At 43.1% G+C, this 16,240-nt stretch overlaps 1 protein-coding gene across 2 annotated transcripts in view; it reads left to right on the top strand.

The window, feature by feature from the left end:
- NEXMIF (neurite extension and migration factor) overlaps positions 1–16,240 on the top strand; it is a 231,815-nt gene that overhangs the window by 163,238 nt on the left and 52,337 nt on the right. Inside the window, exon 4 of one of the 2 annotated variants that reach the window (XM_081178672.1) lies at positions 2,424–2,580. The exons of the other annotated variant lie outside the window; for it this stretch is intronic. The gene's annotated coding sequence lies outside the window, so the exon portion shown is untranslated. The remainder of the gene's footprint in view (positions 1–2,423; positions 2,581–16,240) is intronic. 2 annotated transcript variants of the gene reach the window in all.

The raw sequence follows: 16,240 nt of genomic DNA on the forward strand, positions 1-16,240 counted from the left end.
TATTTGCCTTTTCTCTAAACTAAAAAAAGTTGGGGGAAGCTGTTCTAAAGATACCATCAAGCATTGTCCACAGGGTAGATGCAAAACCAAATACACACCATTTATTGCAGCAAGAGTAGAAAGTGATGATGTTGCTAATAATAACACTTCTGCTTAAAGGAAACCAGCAATATGCCAGGGTGCATCTGCACAGCACCTTATCTGTTGTTCTCAAAGCATCTTGGGCTCTTTTCCCAGCTCTGCCCATTACTTTTCTGAGTGGTCTTGAGCAAATCAACCAGGGCTGTCTTCATTCAGGTTTGGCTTTTGCTTATGCCAAGCAGCTGCTTGAAGCTCCAGGCTTTGCGGAGAATTTCAAGAGCTCTTTCAGAGAACTTATGTAGGCACGTTACAGATCGCCACTGTTTGTGCTGCAGTGAACCATTATTTATGAGTCTCCAGTTCTGCATAATTCAACAGGGATATCACAGGGTCCTGCACAGAGAGCCTGATTATGTATGTTTGCAGTGCCCTACAAAAACAAAAGGAGCAAACCATTAGCAAGAGATGTCAGAAAGGTAGGAAATTTTGGTTTGGAGTCTTTGAACATTGAAGCTTTGGTGAGGATTTTTTTGTTTTATTTTAAAAAATATACATAACTGCAATCAAAAATAGTATCCATTCCAAATTATAGGAGCAAATAAGAGACCTTAATTGTGTTGTGGAAACATCTACAAAAATTAGATTGCAGTAATCTAGGCTGCTTCAACAGAGGTATAGTTTCCAGATCAAGGGAAATCTATTCCCAGAGTTCCTTGAGAGAAGCATTGACTGTTAAATCACACTGGAGTCTGTAGCTCTGGGACAGGAACAGTGGGTCTCCTAGTAACTCTCAGCACCTGTAACAAATGATAGGTCCCAGAATTCTCTGGGGAAAGCCATGATTGTTTAAAGTGGTACCATAGATGTACGGTGGTATCAAATGTATGGTGTGAATGTGGCTTGTCCACCACTTGGGGAAATGTGTCGGGTCAGTTTAGGAACATGTATTGGGCGGGTAACATTTTGTCCTTTACAACAAGCAAAAAAAAAAAAAAGCTAATTAAGCTTTGGGAAGTAAGTTGGAGAACTCTAGGGCACTGTCAGATTCCTCACGCCTCCTTCCCACAACTGAGCACTTTGCTTACCCAGCTTTGGGAAGGCAGCATGATGACTGCAGGTTGTGTGGGTGTGTGTCAGATGTTGCTGGGGGCCACAAAAAAGGCATTGCAGGCCACATGTGGCCCTGAGGTTATATTTGAATTTCATTGTACTTGAATACTTGAATAAATAATTATATTTGAATTTCATTGTGAAAATTCACTTTGAAATTTTAGCTCATTTTGAATATTTATTATATTTATATCTCACCTTTTCACTGAGGAGCTCAAGGTGGTGTACATGGCTTAGCCCTTCCCTTTTTATCTTCATAACAACTCTGTGAGGAAGGTGAAGACTAAGGGACAGTGATCAGCCCAGGATCACCCAGTGAGCTTCGTAAATATTTGTTTCTGCTGCTCCTGTCAGTGACACGTTTCTTCAGACTTTGCCATAATCTGCATCTCCAAATATAATGACAAAAGAGGGAGAGATAAGAAGAAGGTGGACCAGGAGCAAAATGAAATCACCGAACTGTAGAATTGGGACCCCCGGTGTCATGTAATCCACCCCCCTCCAATGCAGGAATCACAGCTAAAACATCCCTGACAGATGGACAGCCAACCTCTGTTTAAAAAACCTCCAAGGAAGGAGAGCCCGTCACCTTCTGAAAGCGTCCATTCCACTGTTGAACAGCACTTGCTGTGAAACAACTTTCAATAAGAAAATAGATGACTTCAGCACTGAACAGGCATAAAACTGTGAGTCAACAGAATAATGGGCAAAAGTTACTGGCCCAGTCAAGATACATTCCACCCCAAGGAATGACAGAGGAGTTCAAACTCTTACAGAATTCTTCCATGGACCCTTCTTGCAGTGCATAGTTAAACTGTGGAACTCATACTCACAGGAGGCAGTGAAGACTTTAAAAGAGGGTTGGACATCAATGGCTGCTAGCCATGGTGGCTATATTCTGCCTCCACAGTCAGAGCCAGTGCTGCTTCTGACCACCAGATGCTGTGGGTAGATCACCTTCCCTCCTGAATGAAACCAAGATAACATTCTGGAATCCTTTTGCTATTTAATGGATTTTTTAATTTTACAAATTACTTTGGCTTTTCTCCTCTTCCCCAGCCCCCCTGGTGCTGCTTCCATGATAACTGCACTTGAGTTGACAGATCCGGTATTTGTATGTAGGAATAAAAACAGTAGGAGGCACTTATGTAGATGCCACTAATTTAATTTAGCTTGATATGTAAGCAGAGCACGGGCATTTTTGCGCTAACCTGCTTGCCTTTATTTTACAGTCATCTTCAGCCTTCTTACGTCAGTTGCTGAAAATCCTTCCACTCTTCTCTTTGCCTGCCCAAAGACGGGCGCCAGGAGAGTGAACCTTGGGAGGAGAGAGGTCTGCAGACGCAACTGTGGAGAGAAAGAAAAAATGTGCTGAAATTATTTCAAAAGGTAAGAGGAAGGAGAGCATGTGTACCCAACTGAAATAGCTCTGCGAGGCCTTGCATATGCAGAAGAAACTCCTGAGAGTTTCTGGGAACCCCAAGGGCAGCACAGCGCATCCATTTTCCCCACCCATCCACATCATTTTTGTGGACAATATGCTCTCTGAGTGGCGTGATTGCCATCGCCTCCATGATTGCTGCAGCAGTGTGTTGAAAACGTCTACCCTTGTGGTCAGGATGCACTGCTCAGTTACGTGCTGTACCTGTGACACCTACCTATATAAATAAGGAAGTTGTAATTGAAGGGAATGGGCTGGTTCTTAAATGGCAGGTTTGGAAGCAGTCTTTAGGTTCAATACTATAGCAAGCCCATTTCATTTATTCCCATTATCGTCATCATCATCATCACCACCACCATCACCACCATCACCACCAACTACCACCACCATTCATGAAAATTTCCAGGCCCTGTACAAACTTTTTTTTTTAATGACACAGGCAACTTTACTTGGATTCTCAAAATTTAACTTGTCTTTGCACTGGTGGACTTCATATTAATTTCATCCAGCCAACTCATTTTTCCAAATTAACTGTCTTTCACATTATGACAAGAGTTGTTTCAAAAATGGGAAGGGAAATTATGACGGTGGCTAAACTATATCTGTCCTGCAATATCAAAATTATCTGTATATAAGGAGAGAGCGAGAGCGAGAGAGAGAGAGAGAGAGAGAATATTAAGCAGAGCATATTTCCTCTCTTCTGGCTCTCCAGAGGGGTGTGTGCATGTGCGTGTGAGTGCACGCGTGCAAAGTGCATTTCTTGGCCTTCCGTTTTGAGTGGTTTGTGTTCTTTGCTGCTGCTGCTCCTGCTGTTCTTCTGTCTGTCTGTCTTTCCTTTTTTTTTGACCTGCTGTTGAAATGTGTTTGCCTTCAATGAATTCATTTTTGAAAGCATTGGAGAAGCAGCTAATACATGCTTTTAATAGCAATAATGCTGATAATCTTATGAAATCAGATGGAAAGTTAGACAAATGCTGACTTTTACATCTTATTCATACTTTGGATTATAATGAGTGCGGCCTGTTTTGATCATTTTTGTCCTGATTAATTTTAATGATATACTACATATATTGTTTTTTTTCTTGGCCAGTATTCATTTAGCCCTGTTTGGCTGCAAGATGTTGCTCTGCCACTGGCCCCTTACTTGTTTACTACAAGGATTGCTGATCCTGGCTAATGCTGCAGAGTGCACACCAAGTCATGGCTGCATCATTCATTAAGTGTCACTTTAGCAAAGTTCGCTCATGCAGGGTTCGTAGTCAGGAGACAACATAGGACTTTGCTTGTGAGTAAAATGAGAGGAAATAGCGGAGCTAAAATGAGAGATGCCATCATTGCAAGAAGAGTGAATAATGAATCGACCCTCATCTGGTGTGCCATCTGCAACATGCATTTCAATACTAAAATATCATTTATGTATCTTTTTGTGGCATCATGTTCTTACTGATCGACTGAGCTTGTTTTGATTCCTGGGAGGGAGGAAACAACTTTCTGTTATTTCATATTAGTTTGCCAGACATATTTTCCACAAGATAGACTATTCCCAAACTGAGCTGTGAGAAACGAAAGGGAATTGTTCAATGTTGGAAGATTCAGGAAAACATAAAAGGAAATACATCTTTACACAGTTCGTAGTTAATCTGTGGAACTCAGTCCCACAGGAGGCAGTGATGGCCACCAACCTAGATGGCTTTAAAAGAACACTATACAGATTCATGGGGCAGAGACTATTGATGGCTACTAGCCATAATGGCTATGTTCTGCCTCCACAGTTGAAAGCAGCAAGGCTCCTGAATATTAGTTGCTGGAAACCCAAAGAAAGGGAGTGGGCTCTTCTGCTTGGTATTGCTTGAGGGTTTCCCACAGGCATTTGGTCAACAACAGTGAGAACAAGATGCTAAACTAGATGGGTCACCAGAACGATCCATCCAGATGTTATGTTCTTAAGTCCAAGGTCCCCATCTTCAGAGCAGGCTGCCTGTTATACCTCTGTCTGCATAACTGTTTCTGCTCTGCTTTCCTTCAGGGGTGTGTGTGTGTGTGTGTGTGTGTGTGTGTGTGTGTGTGTGTGATCAGATCACACAATCAGAGTAGGCTGCTTGGTGGACTCCTGCTATGCTCATTCTTACTCTCTTACACACTTTTGGGAGTGAACTATGTCTCCTGTTTTGATTCAGACAAAAGGGTGTGCCTCAGCTATCAGAAATTTCGAAGATTCTTGAGCTATAGGGATAAGTTTGGGGAACGTGAGAAAGACAGGCTTGCCTGGTACCTGGTGGGAACCTCATTGCTGGTGGCAGCTAATTTTTTGAGGAAAACACACTTTTGGTGTAGTGTAATCTCTCTCCCACCCCCGTCCTCCATGTTAGTTGCACACTGCTTAATCCCAACATTTGAGCATAGGGTGCTTTTGCAAATGCCACTTGGATTAGTGGGTTAATGGCAGTTAGTGAAATCTACTTACCGGTATATACCACTTTTGGTGCAGAGGTTTACAGTTGGAATGCAAATATTTGTATGTAAACTTTATAAATAAGAGGCATCCTGAGATGGGGAAGCCAAATGGGGTTTAAAAATATAAATAGTGTGTCGTTTCCTGCCCTGTAATGCCATCCCAAAATCTGCTGTGTGATTGCACCCTTGTATGTGGCAGGGCCAGCCCTGATCATGTTTTCTTCCTTGTTTTTCCAGCAGAGGCTGTAACCCTAGATGCACTCACCCAGAATTGTGTCCCAATGAACTCTGGGTCCAATTAAACCTGTTTCTTCAATAAAAGCACTCAAGTACATGGCTGAGATGCCTTTTCCCTGTAGTTAAGTTGTTTTTCCAAAGCAGGGTCTTCTCATTGAATGGGGACTGCATAGTGACCTACTTTAACCCCGTTTCCCTGGTGAAGGCTTGGGTAGTTTTTCTCTTCCACTTTTGCTCGGATAGTTGTATAAGAGATACTTGAGAAAAACTCTAGTTGCGTGTTCAGACCCAGAAATCTCCCCATTAAATAAATCCACACTTGACTCAAATTTTTGGTTTGGTTTTTGGCAGAATTTAGGCCACAACTTTATTGATTACAGAAAGTGACTGGTTTCATAGGCTCTGGTTTGACTAGCTCCCTGCCTTGCAGGTAGCACTGACCCAGGGTTCCAGCATAGGTCAGCCAAGGGTGAACACCTGGATAAGCGGAAAGTCAGACATGCGTTCTCCCATCCCTATCACCTGAATGAGAGCCTATCCGCAACCTTACAAGTTGTGATGATTTGCTACGCGGCAGGCGAAACCCAAATGGCAACAGCCAGTCAGCCAAGTGGGGAAGATTCCTGCCATGCCTCTGTCCCAACGACAGACAAGACACAACGGCATAGCAAGGTCAAGCGCAAAACCCTAAAAGTAGGGAGAGGTGGGCGGGTCTCACCACAGTACGTGCCCTTTTTAAGGGAGGACCCGATATACTAGATCGTAACGGCCCTTATTTTCTCCTTCGATCCCTCCCTCTCTGCCTGCCTTATGATGCATTCTCCACTGTGGACTGAAAAGAGTATGTGTTTTGCACTTTCTCTTCATTGAGGATGCCACTAATGTACTGTGGCTATAGCTCCAGTGAGCTACAAGACTGTTGTAATGGTGTTGGATAGAAGTTACCCAGGAACCTGGCACAGAAGCAGACATATTGCAGGTTTGTTCCAATTCTGGTCATCCTGAGCTTCACTCCTTCCCTCCCTCCTTCCCTCCCTCCTCTCTCTCTCTCTTACTTGTTTGGGTGAATCACAGCAATTTGGCTTCTGATCACCACCTCTTTTTCTTGCCCAAATCCCTGCTGTGACAGCCCTCTCCCTTCCCTCCCCCTCCTCGTTTGGAAACTGTTCTGTCTCTGCCATACAAAAGTGCATTCTTAAACAGACTATGATGCTTGGGAATGAGGGCAAAAGGGTGGAAACCTTTCTTTGCCAAGCACAGAAAGAGAGGAACAACAATCACATCAGCAGCTTAAATAATTTGAGGCCACATGATCAGGGTGTGTAGTTGCAAGGTTGGCCAATCTGATTGTGGCAACCCCTGTGGTTTGCCTCTAATGACACCTGATGTCAAGGGCTTGGCAAATAAAGTCATTTTGGACATCTGAGGGGCAAGCTTAGCGGTAAAGCATCTGCTTCACATGCTGAAGGCCACAGGTTCGGTCCACAACTTGCATCGGCAGGTAGGGCTGGGTTTGTCTCCTGCATGAAACCCTGCCAGTTAGTGCAGACAACACCAAACTGAATGGAGTAGTGGTCTGACTCAGTAGAAAGCCGCTTCCTCCATTGGAGTGTGGTGCAGAGCATCCACCAGTCTAAGATTTGCGCTCTGTTTCTTTTGAAAGGCTCTCAAGATTAGCAAAGAGATTTGATTGTTGCAATGTTAATTTTCTTCAGCCTCTCATACAGTCTGTTGCAGATGGAAGGCGTGACAAGTTCTTAAAGCACTGCCATACCAGGGGACATAAAATGGCAGCTGATTGGCAGAATGAGCACACTTTTGTTCTCATATTAAAAACTTATTTTAATATTGTATTTTTAAATTGCTGTAACCTGCCCTGGGACCTTATGGTGGAGAACAGATAAGAAATCAAATTAATAATGAAATACCGATATAGATTGGTTCATATTTTGCATTTGCAGCCTAAGGTTCTTGCAACAATGCCTAAGATAATGTCTGTGGAACCCTTTGTGCCCCTGGGAAAAATACTATATGGATAATACAGTATTTATGGCTTATGTAGCAAATTTCAAGTGCTAGAAATGTTTCATATAAATATTATGTCAGCAACCCCTGCAATCACCCTGCATGGCAGGTCAGCTACTTTTATTGTTCCCATGTTACTGTTGGTTAATTTACTAAAAGGAAAAATAGATATGGCAAAATAAAAGGAATCCCCTAGATGCCAAGATCCAAGTTTGGGACAAGTCATGTTTGGGGTGAGAACCCAGCAGTGATTTAAAATCACCAAACATGCAGCTAAGTAAAGTGTGGCAATAACAGCTGTTAGACTTTTAAAATATCCTCTCTTTAATTGCTTTCAAAGCTTTCAAAGTTCCCCCCTTCCCTTAGCATAGGAAGAGACCACATGTTTGGTAGGTTAAAAATGATTTACTTAGTAGTAGGGTTCACATGGTGGAAGTGAGAGAACAAAGAGTTTGGTAGCCCTTCCTTCCAATATGAGGGGGAATAACCAAGCTAAGCTGGCTGGACAGCTCACTCTATGGTCTTAACCCCCTCATGCATTAATTAGTCTTCAACATGTTGGTTATATTAGGCTGATTTATCCCACAGCCACAAATGAAGGACATTTTGCATCTGAGAGTTTATTTCATATTTTGATATGTTCTATGTTCTAAAATCAAAACAACTTGGAGATCCCAGCAAGCCTGAGGAACTTGCATTTCAAATGCTGAGATTTTTTTTTGTTGTTTAAAAAAGAAAGGAAAGGAAAGGGGGGGGGGTAAGCGAAACCAAAAATGCACAACATAGACTTGTTAAGTATATGTTGAAAAAAATAGCATAAATATAGACATTGAAGTGCTGAATATAAGGCACATTTATTTATTTTTCAATGAAAGTGCACTAAGATCTAATTGCAAGGGGGAAATATAGACAAACTAGGCAAACCATGGATGAGGAAAACAAATCTGGAAAATTCTGGTTGAAGCTTATACCAGATGAATCAGTGCTTATTCTGAGACTATATTGAGATGCGGACAATTATTGAGATAGGTCATAGAGATGCCACCCAAACACCTGCCTAATCCCCAGGCTCTGCAGTACCCCACAGGATGCGTAAGCTTTTCCATAACAACCACCTTCGCAACCTTTTAAAGCTCATTATTTATTTGGAAATTTGAACTATCTTTCTATCCTTGGGCTCTATCAGGTCAGGCTGCCACCACAAGGTAAAGGACAGAGGTTATTGAGGCGTCATTGCTTTTAAATGTAGGGAGCAGGGCACAGAGCCAGATCTGGCTGGACTAAGTTACGAATAACGGTGCCTATTTACCTAAAAACTGCAGCCCAGAAAGCAGGGACCAAAGACCCAATAGCCCCGCATTACCTCCAGGGACACACACACACAGTGGTACCTCAGGTTATGAACTTAATTCACTCCAGAGGTCTGTTCTTAACCCAAAACCGTTCTTAACCTGAGGTGCACTTTCACTAATGGGGCCTGCTGCTGCTGCTGTGTCGCCAGCGCACAATTTCCATTCTCATCCTGGGGCAAAGTTCGCAACCCAAGGTAACTACTTCGGGGTTAGCGGAGTTTGTAACCCGGAGGGTTTGTAACCCGAGGTACCAGTGTGTGTGTGTGTGTGTGTGTGTGTGTGTATAGTGTGTGTGTGTGTGTGTGTGTGTGTGTGTATAGTGTGTGTGTGTGTGTGTGTGTATGTGTGTATGTATGTATGTATATATATATATATGTGTGTGTGTGTGTGTGTGTGTGTGTGTGTGTATATATATATATATATATATGCAGGTTTTGGTGTCTTCGGGTGTCTTCCCGTGTAAGAGTTGGGGTGTCTAGGCGACGTTTCGACGAGGTCTCACTCGTCATCTTCAGGCTGGTGCTTTCGGCTTCTTGTTACTGGAACAGAGCAGGATCTCAGTGTTTGAGTTCCTATAAATACTGTTGAGGGGGTGTGGTGTATAGCCTCCAACGTTCTGGGCAGAGAGGAAGTTCCCAGGTTAGTGTGTCTTTTCTTCTTTTGTTCATTAATTACTTGAGGGATATCTTGAGTGATTTCTTGAGTGATATTCTGAGTACCACTTAGGAGGGTCATTAGGTGTGGATTAGTTGCTAAAGCTTTCGTGTCTTGACCTCTTGACCTTGTGAAGAGTTTTTTCTGAGAAGATGGCTGTACTGCACTTAGTTGTGCTCTGGCTTGGCTTCGTGTATAGGGGCGAGCTGTGGTTTTGTGCCCTGTGCCAGCCAGATCTGTGTAGGGATTGCAGGGGGGTGCAGCATCCGGAGGTGCCACTATGGTTTGGCTACTGGATGGTGTCTGTAATTTATCTGTGGAGAGGGTCTGGGTTTGGGTCTGGTGTGGTTGATTGGAGATGGCGTTCTGTGTGCCTCTGGTTCTGGTGTCGGTTTTTGTGGGGAGGGCTATTTTCCAGATGTCTGGCAGGCGGGACGTATCGTCACGCTTGTTCATGTTGTGAGGGTGTTTCTCTATCTCGATGGCTTCCATGATTATTCTCTTGTGGTGGTGTTCCATGTTAAAGAGCAATTTGGAATCTGAAAAATTAATTTCGTGTCCTGTTTCTTTCATGTGTTGGTAAAGAGAGGAAGTTTTTTCTTCTTTTTTGACGGCATTCTTGTGTTCTGCGATACGTGCATTTATTCGTCTGTTTGTTTGTCCAATGTACGTGGCTGGGCAGACTTTGCAGGGTATTTCATAGACCCCTTGGTTTTCTAACTGGATTTTATCTTTGGGGTTTCTGAGGATATTGGCTATTTTTTGGTTGGTGCAAAAGGCTGTTTTGATATTGTGTTTATGGAGGATTTTGCTAATTTTATCTGTAGTGCCCTTGATATAAGGAAGGAGGGCCATGCCATTGTTTTCTTCTGTGTCTTACACGGGAAGACACCCGAAGACACCAAAACCTGCATTCCTGTACCCGTGAAAATCTACGAAAGCATATATATATATATATATATATATATATATATATATATATATAGATAGATAGTGTGTGTGTGTGTGTGTATGTATGTATATGTATATGTGTGTGTGTGTGTGTGTGTGTGTGTGTGTGTGTATGCATGTACCAAATTGAGCATCAGATAGTAAGGGCTACCAGCTCACTTGCCAGCTGGGAACATTACTCAGAATGCGGCTCACCCCAATTTGCATTAATGCTATAGTGGGGTCCCACTGAGTTCAGTCCTGGATATGTCTGCATGTGATATGAAGCCAGACCAGTGTTTCTTAATGAGGGCACAGACTCCCTCATTCCAGTTATGCCCACCCCCCAATAATCTTATAACCAGAGAAAGGAAATGTTTGCTTATTTATATATATAATGAGTTTTATATGCCACTGGATTGTAAACAAAGCAAAACAGTTTTTGGGGTATATACATGCATCAACATGCGTTCGTGTTGCGTCAAATAAATATAGTGTCAGACTGCCCTGATCCATGGTGACATTTTCCACTAAGGTGAGATGATGTTGCAGCAAATGGAAAATTAATCTCGGGGAAGGGCAGGACCTTGGACAAGCGTCATTCAATGGGGGTAGGAACAGCGGTGGAGCTTCATGCTCCGGCACCAGGGGCGGAGAGCAGACAGGGGCGTGGCTGGCGCATGTCCTGGGGGCGTGGCACACTGCTCACAGGGGTGTGTTGCGCATCCTGGGGGCATGGCGTGCCGGCTGCGGGGGCCAGCCACAATGGCACCCTACTGGGATCGCACTGCCAGGGGTGATGCGCTCCCCCCCGTCACCCTCTTCCTCTACCAGTGGGTAGGAAGAACAGATTGTCCCAAGCAGGGTCATGGAACAACTAGCAGAGCTCTAAATTAGCAAGAGTAGTGATGACTGTTTGCCAGACCCACTTAGTGTGGCACCTGAGCACTTGGAAACCAGCACCTTTCCCAGTAGCCTTAGGCTACTTCTAGGCAGCAGGGTTTAAGCTTCTTTGGAGAAAGTTCCTCATGGTCTCCTGAGGAGTTTGCTGCCCAAGGACTCTTTCTGTGTAAGGATGCTGCATCTGAGGATTCAGAATGAAGACCCTCATATTGTAAGGTGCTGAATGCAATGGTGACGGGGGGGGGGAATGCAGAGAAGTACTTGGTGATTCAACTGTTGCATTTGAAAATCATTCAGAAAATTCCACCCTGGTGGAAACTGAGTATTGTCTATTGTCTTTTGCTGATAAACATCCAGTGCCACTGTTCAGCAAGGTCGAAGGAGCCAGAGAAAATACGTCTATGTTCTCTGTTTTTGACCTGTACACACTCACTCATGACCACATGCATTTCTTAATGTTGCTTTCAGATTCTTGATGTAGTTTCGTAATTTAGAGTTTTATCATTTTATAACAATAGGCATTGCTCTCATGTTGCCTGACAGGTATAAGTAGCAATTAGCTAATATCTGTTTGACTCCCTCCTCAATGAGCTATGTATGCTTCTGTGTATATATTAGAAAGCAGCATTAACCCAAGTGTGATGAGGAAAACCTATAGCTCTCCAGATGTTGTGTTGCTTAGCATGTAAGTGATCCCTGGCACTACTCACAAAATTGAAGTTCAGAATCTTAGGGGGAAGAGAGTGGCAATGATTGCAATTTTCTTTTGGTTTACTTGCTTAGTGCATTTATATCTCAACTTTCCCCCAGAGCTCAATGTGACACACATAGTTCTTCTCCCCGTTTTATCCTCACAACCACCTTGTGAGGTGTGTTAGTCTTAGAGTGAGTCACTGGTCCAAAGGTACCCAGTGAGCTTCACTGCTGACTGTGGAATTACACCCTGTTCTCAAGATCTATGCAGTTTTTACCAAAAAGATTCATGTACATTCAATATCAGCAGACACTGCTCACTAGTAGAAACTCCTGTTTACTTACCCAGAGCACAAATGTCTGTCATTTGCCAGGTTAAGGCTTCCGTCCAACTGTTCCTCCAAAAGAAAGAGGCAGGAGGCATTAGGTTCTTGGATCAGCGCCTCAGCTCATGCTTAGCCATGCAGTTCCCTGCTGTGCCTTTAACCCTTGACTTGCTTATGGATCACTCAGATTTGTGCATTAAAGAGTTTGGCAGAAAAAGAAACCCGAGCTCAAGTACCTTGGCAGGACAGGGAGAGGGGCTGTGAGGGGGTAGCACCTCACCTTACCCCATAGTCAGAAGCTGCATCCTGAGTCAGAGGCAACATTTATAAGGCAGCTCTGCTGTTCTTGCAGTATTAAAATATAGACAGGAAGTTTTATTTAATAAAACATATGCACTGCTTCATTGTATTGTAAAAAAACAAAAAGGAACAACCCATAACCTCAAAGTGGTTTTACAAAAAAAAGATAGATCAATAGAATTATCAATAAGAAGAATTAGCAACAAGAACTTAACACTTTCAGAAAGTTAAACTAGTAATAAGCTAAAAGCAGATAAAAACTTGCAAATGTGCTTGTGCCATTAATTTATTGATCCAGATTATGATGATTCTTCTGGAGTTCATTTTTCCTATGCACCACAAATCTTCTGTTGCATAGCAGAAGACATCCTCTTCACTTAGCTTTGGTAAGAATTGTGCTTTAGCAGCTCAGAGACCTGACTCCTATTCTTCAGCATTCCCATCAAATTCTCCCCATAAAGCTCTTAATAAACCTGCATTTGCCATGAGGCTCTGTTGCTGCCTGAAAACCATTGAGGGTGCATCAAAATCAATAATGGCTGTAGAATGGGCTAGTGGGTGAAAAGGGTTTGCATAGAGGTAAAGCAGGACAGCAGCGGCAGCATAAGGATGAAAAGACTGCATTGCCTAATGTGCAAGGAGCAAATATAATCTGAGATCGCAACAGGGGAGATGACTCTGTAGAGGCTTCTACAGGAGAGCCTGCAGCCTACTCTTTATTTGATTAATTTCATGCTTAGTGTGGCTTCTCTTTATTCAATATGAAGTCAGAGAGGGTATGAATAAATGCAAAACCTGTAAGGAGTACAGAATTGGTCTGTCCTCCTCACTCAATCCAGCCCCCAGCTCCCCGCTCTAGAATGTTGTTTTGTTCCTGTATAGTTTCTTTGTGATATAAACTGATGCTTGGACTAACGGTAGTAGTGGAAATATGGGAAGAGGCAATTAGGAGTTTTCATTTAAAACTTGCTGCTGTATGTAAATCAGCTGATGTTAGGCTGTGTAATGTGGTGGATTTCTTCAATAACCACATCATAGTGATATTTAACACAACTTTACTTGGTCATAAAACTGGCTACTGGGGAAGTAGAGTTAAGTAGAGTTCACAAGCCTATAAATTACACAGCCTTATATAAATGCATGGGACGTGGGTGGCACTGTGGGTTAAACCACAGAGCCTAGGACTTGCCGATCGGAAGCTCGGCAGTTTGAATCCCCACGATGGGGTGAGCTCCCATTGCTCGGTCCCTGCTCCTGCCAACCTAGCAGTTCAAAAGCACATCAGAGTGCAAGTAGATAAATAGGTAACACTCCAGCGGGAAGGTAAAGGGCGTTTCCATGTGCTGCTCTGGTTCACCAGAAGCAGCTTAGTCATGCTGGCCACATGACTTGGAAGCTGTACGCTGGCTCCCTTGGCTAATAAAGCGAGATGAGCGCCTAAACCCCAGAGTCGTCCACGACTGGACCTAATGGTCAGGGTCCCTTTACCTTTACCTTACTAGGTGCAAAATGTTTGTTCTCCAGCCAAGCTATGGCTGCTTCATGAAAAGTTTTGTGAGAATTGCAAAGGAAGAAGAGGTAGCAGTAGCTTGGCGACTCATGAATCGCCAAGTAGCTTGAGCGCCGCAACCCCAGAGTCGGTCACGACTGGACCTAATGGTCAGGGGTCCCTTTATCTTTATATAAATGCATACCTTATATAAATGCATCAAAATAAGCATATCCTCCAATATTTCTCTGATGAAAATAGGGATGTCCCATTCCATAATGATAATTTTACTATTTATACCCCACACATCTTACTGGGTTGCTCCAGCGGCTTCCAACATATATAAAAACACAATGAAACATTAATTAAAGAAAAACTGGGTGGGGGGGTGTCTCATTACTCCTTACCCTCCAACATTTTCCCAATGAAAATAGGGACGTCCTAAGGAAAAGTGGGATATTCCAGGATCAAATCAGAAATTGGGATGGCTTTTCTAAATCAGGGACATCCTTGGAAAATAGGGACACTTGGAGGGACTGAATTAAGTCATATTTGCAGAGGAAAAGCATGCCTGCATTATGTGAGCTGTATGCCTCCTCTCTCTCAGCCTAGCTCAAGACTGAGCTTTTCCTGCACAAACATTATCGACACATTCTTAATACACTCTGAGTAAGCAGATCCTCCCAACAATATCCTTTCATACTTTCTTTTACAGTTTCTACATATTTTCACATGTAGCTTGTCTATCAAAGCATATACCACAGTACACGCTCTGTATATACTCTGCATCCTGGGTTCTCTCATCCCTAGTTTAGAACCAGTGTGCACAAGGTGTTAGCCTTGTGCCATGTTGTTTCTTATGAACTACTGTGTTTTTATATTGTTTCTCCCATAGAAGCTTGGATCTGAATTGGGAAAATGACCAACTTAACTATGTTTTAATCTGTTGATGTCTATGTGGTCTGAGGATACCGCTAGAATTATAACATAAATTATCCTCAAAGGCCACTTTAACAGTAGGGTTGTCATATTTCAAAAAGTAAAATTCCTGACCCCAACATTGTTGATCTTTTTTGGGGAAACCTCTCCCAAAATAGTGATTTTAAGCTTTTGGAGCTGTTTCCGCTGCTTTTTCCATCGCATTGCCAAAAACCTATGTGAAGGGCACTCTGCTGCAGGAATTAATACAGTGGTACCTCTAGTTATGAACTTAATTCGTTCCGGAGGTCTGTTCTTAACCTGAAACTGTTCTTAACTAGAGGTGTGCTTTCACTAATGGGGCCTCTTGCTGCTGCCGCTGTGCTGCCAGCACACGATTTCCGTTCTCATCCTGGGGCAAAGTTCTCAACTCGAGGTAACTCTTCCAGGTTAGCTGAGTTTGTAACTTGAAGCGTTTGTAATCTGAGGCAATTGTAACTCAAGGCACCACTGTATGCCCTCTGGCGGTTGGTCACAAACCTGCCTCTCCCTTTGCCGAAATGACTGCCGCACGCACGTGCACAAACACACACACACCACTTAGAGTAAAACAACAACAACAACCCTTCATACACAATATTCATACATGGAGATGACTTAACATGCAGGTTGAATGTGCATTCTGACATGGAAATGCCTTCCTGGAAAGAATTTTATAACATGTGAAGTAAACTTCCCCCTGATAGCAGATGTCGGAGCTGCTTTTGGACTCCACCTGCTGACTTTGCTGTGCAGTAAAGAAATACATGCACAAAATGGCACCATTTGTTTTTGTTTGGTGGGTCCTTTGGTGGGTTGCTTGCTGTGCTCTGGCCTCTCTTAGGCTGTTCCAACAGCCATCAACATCAGAAGAGCTCCTGTTTGCTTAGTGCAGCTTCTGTAGCCAGAGAGTCTCATTGTGCAATATACTCCTTCCCTGAATGAGGTGGAAAATTAAGTTTGTATCTCATTTCTGCCTTTATTATTCTTACACTTCTCTCCCCACCTCCATTTCATTAAACATGGCAGAGAGGCATTTTTACAGGAAGATGTTTTCTTTCTCCAAAACGTTTACAGATTATGCCTCCATTTTTTTTGTTGAGGGAAGGATCCCTCCTTCCACCAGAGGACGCGAGGATTTTACAATTTACAAAGCAGCGTGCAAATGCCAAATTATTAGGCAAGCCTTGCTGCTGATTTAGGAGGCGGTTAATGCTATCAATGTGCCAAGTGCCGGTAGAGTGTTTTTCTGCAGATGGAATGGCTGAAAATATTGGAAGAAATCCAA

The sequence above is a fragment of the Podarcis bocagei genome (genome assembly GCF_964188305.1).
Source record: "Podarcis bocagei genome assembly, chromosome: Z".
Taxonomy (NCBI): domain Eukaryota; kingdom Metazoa; phylum Chordata; class Lepidosauria; order Squamata; family Lacertidae; genus Podarcis; species Podarcis bocagei.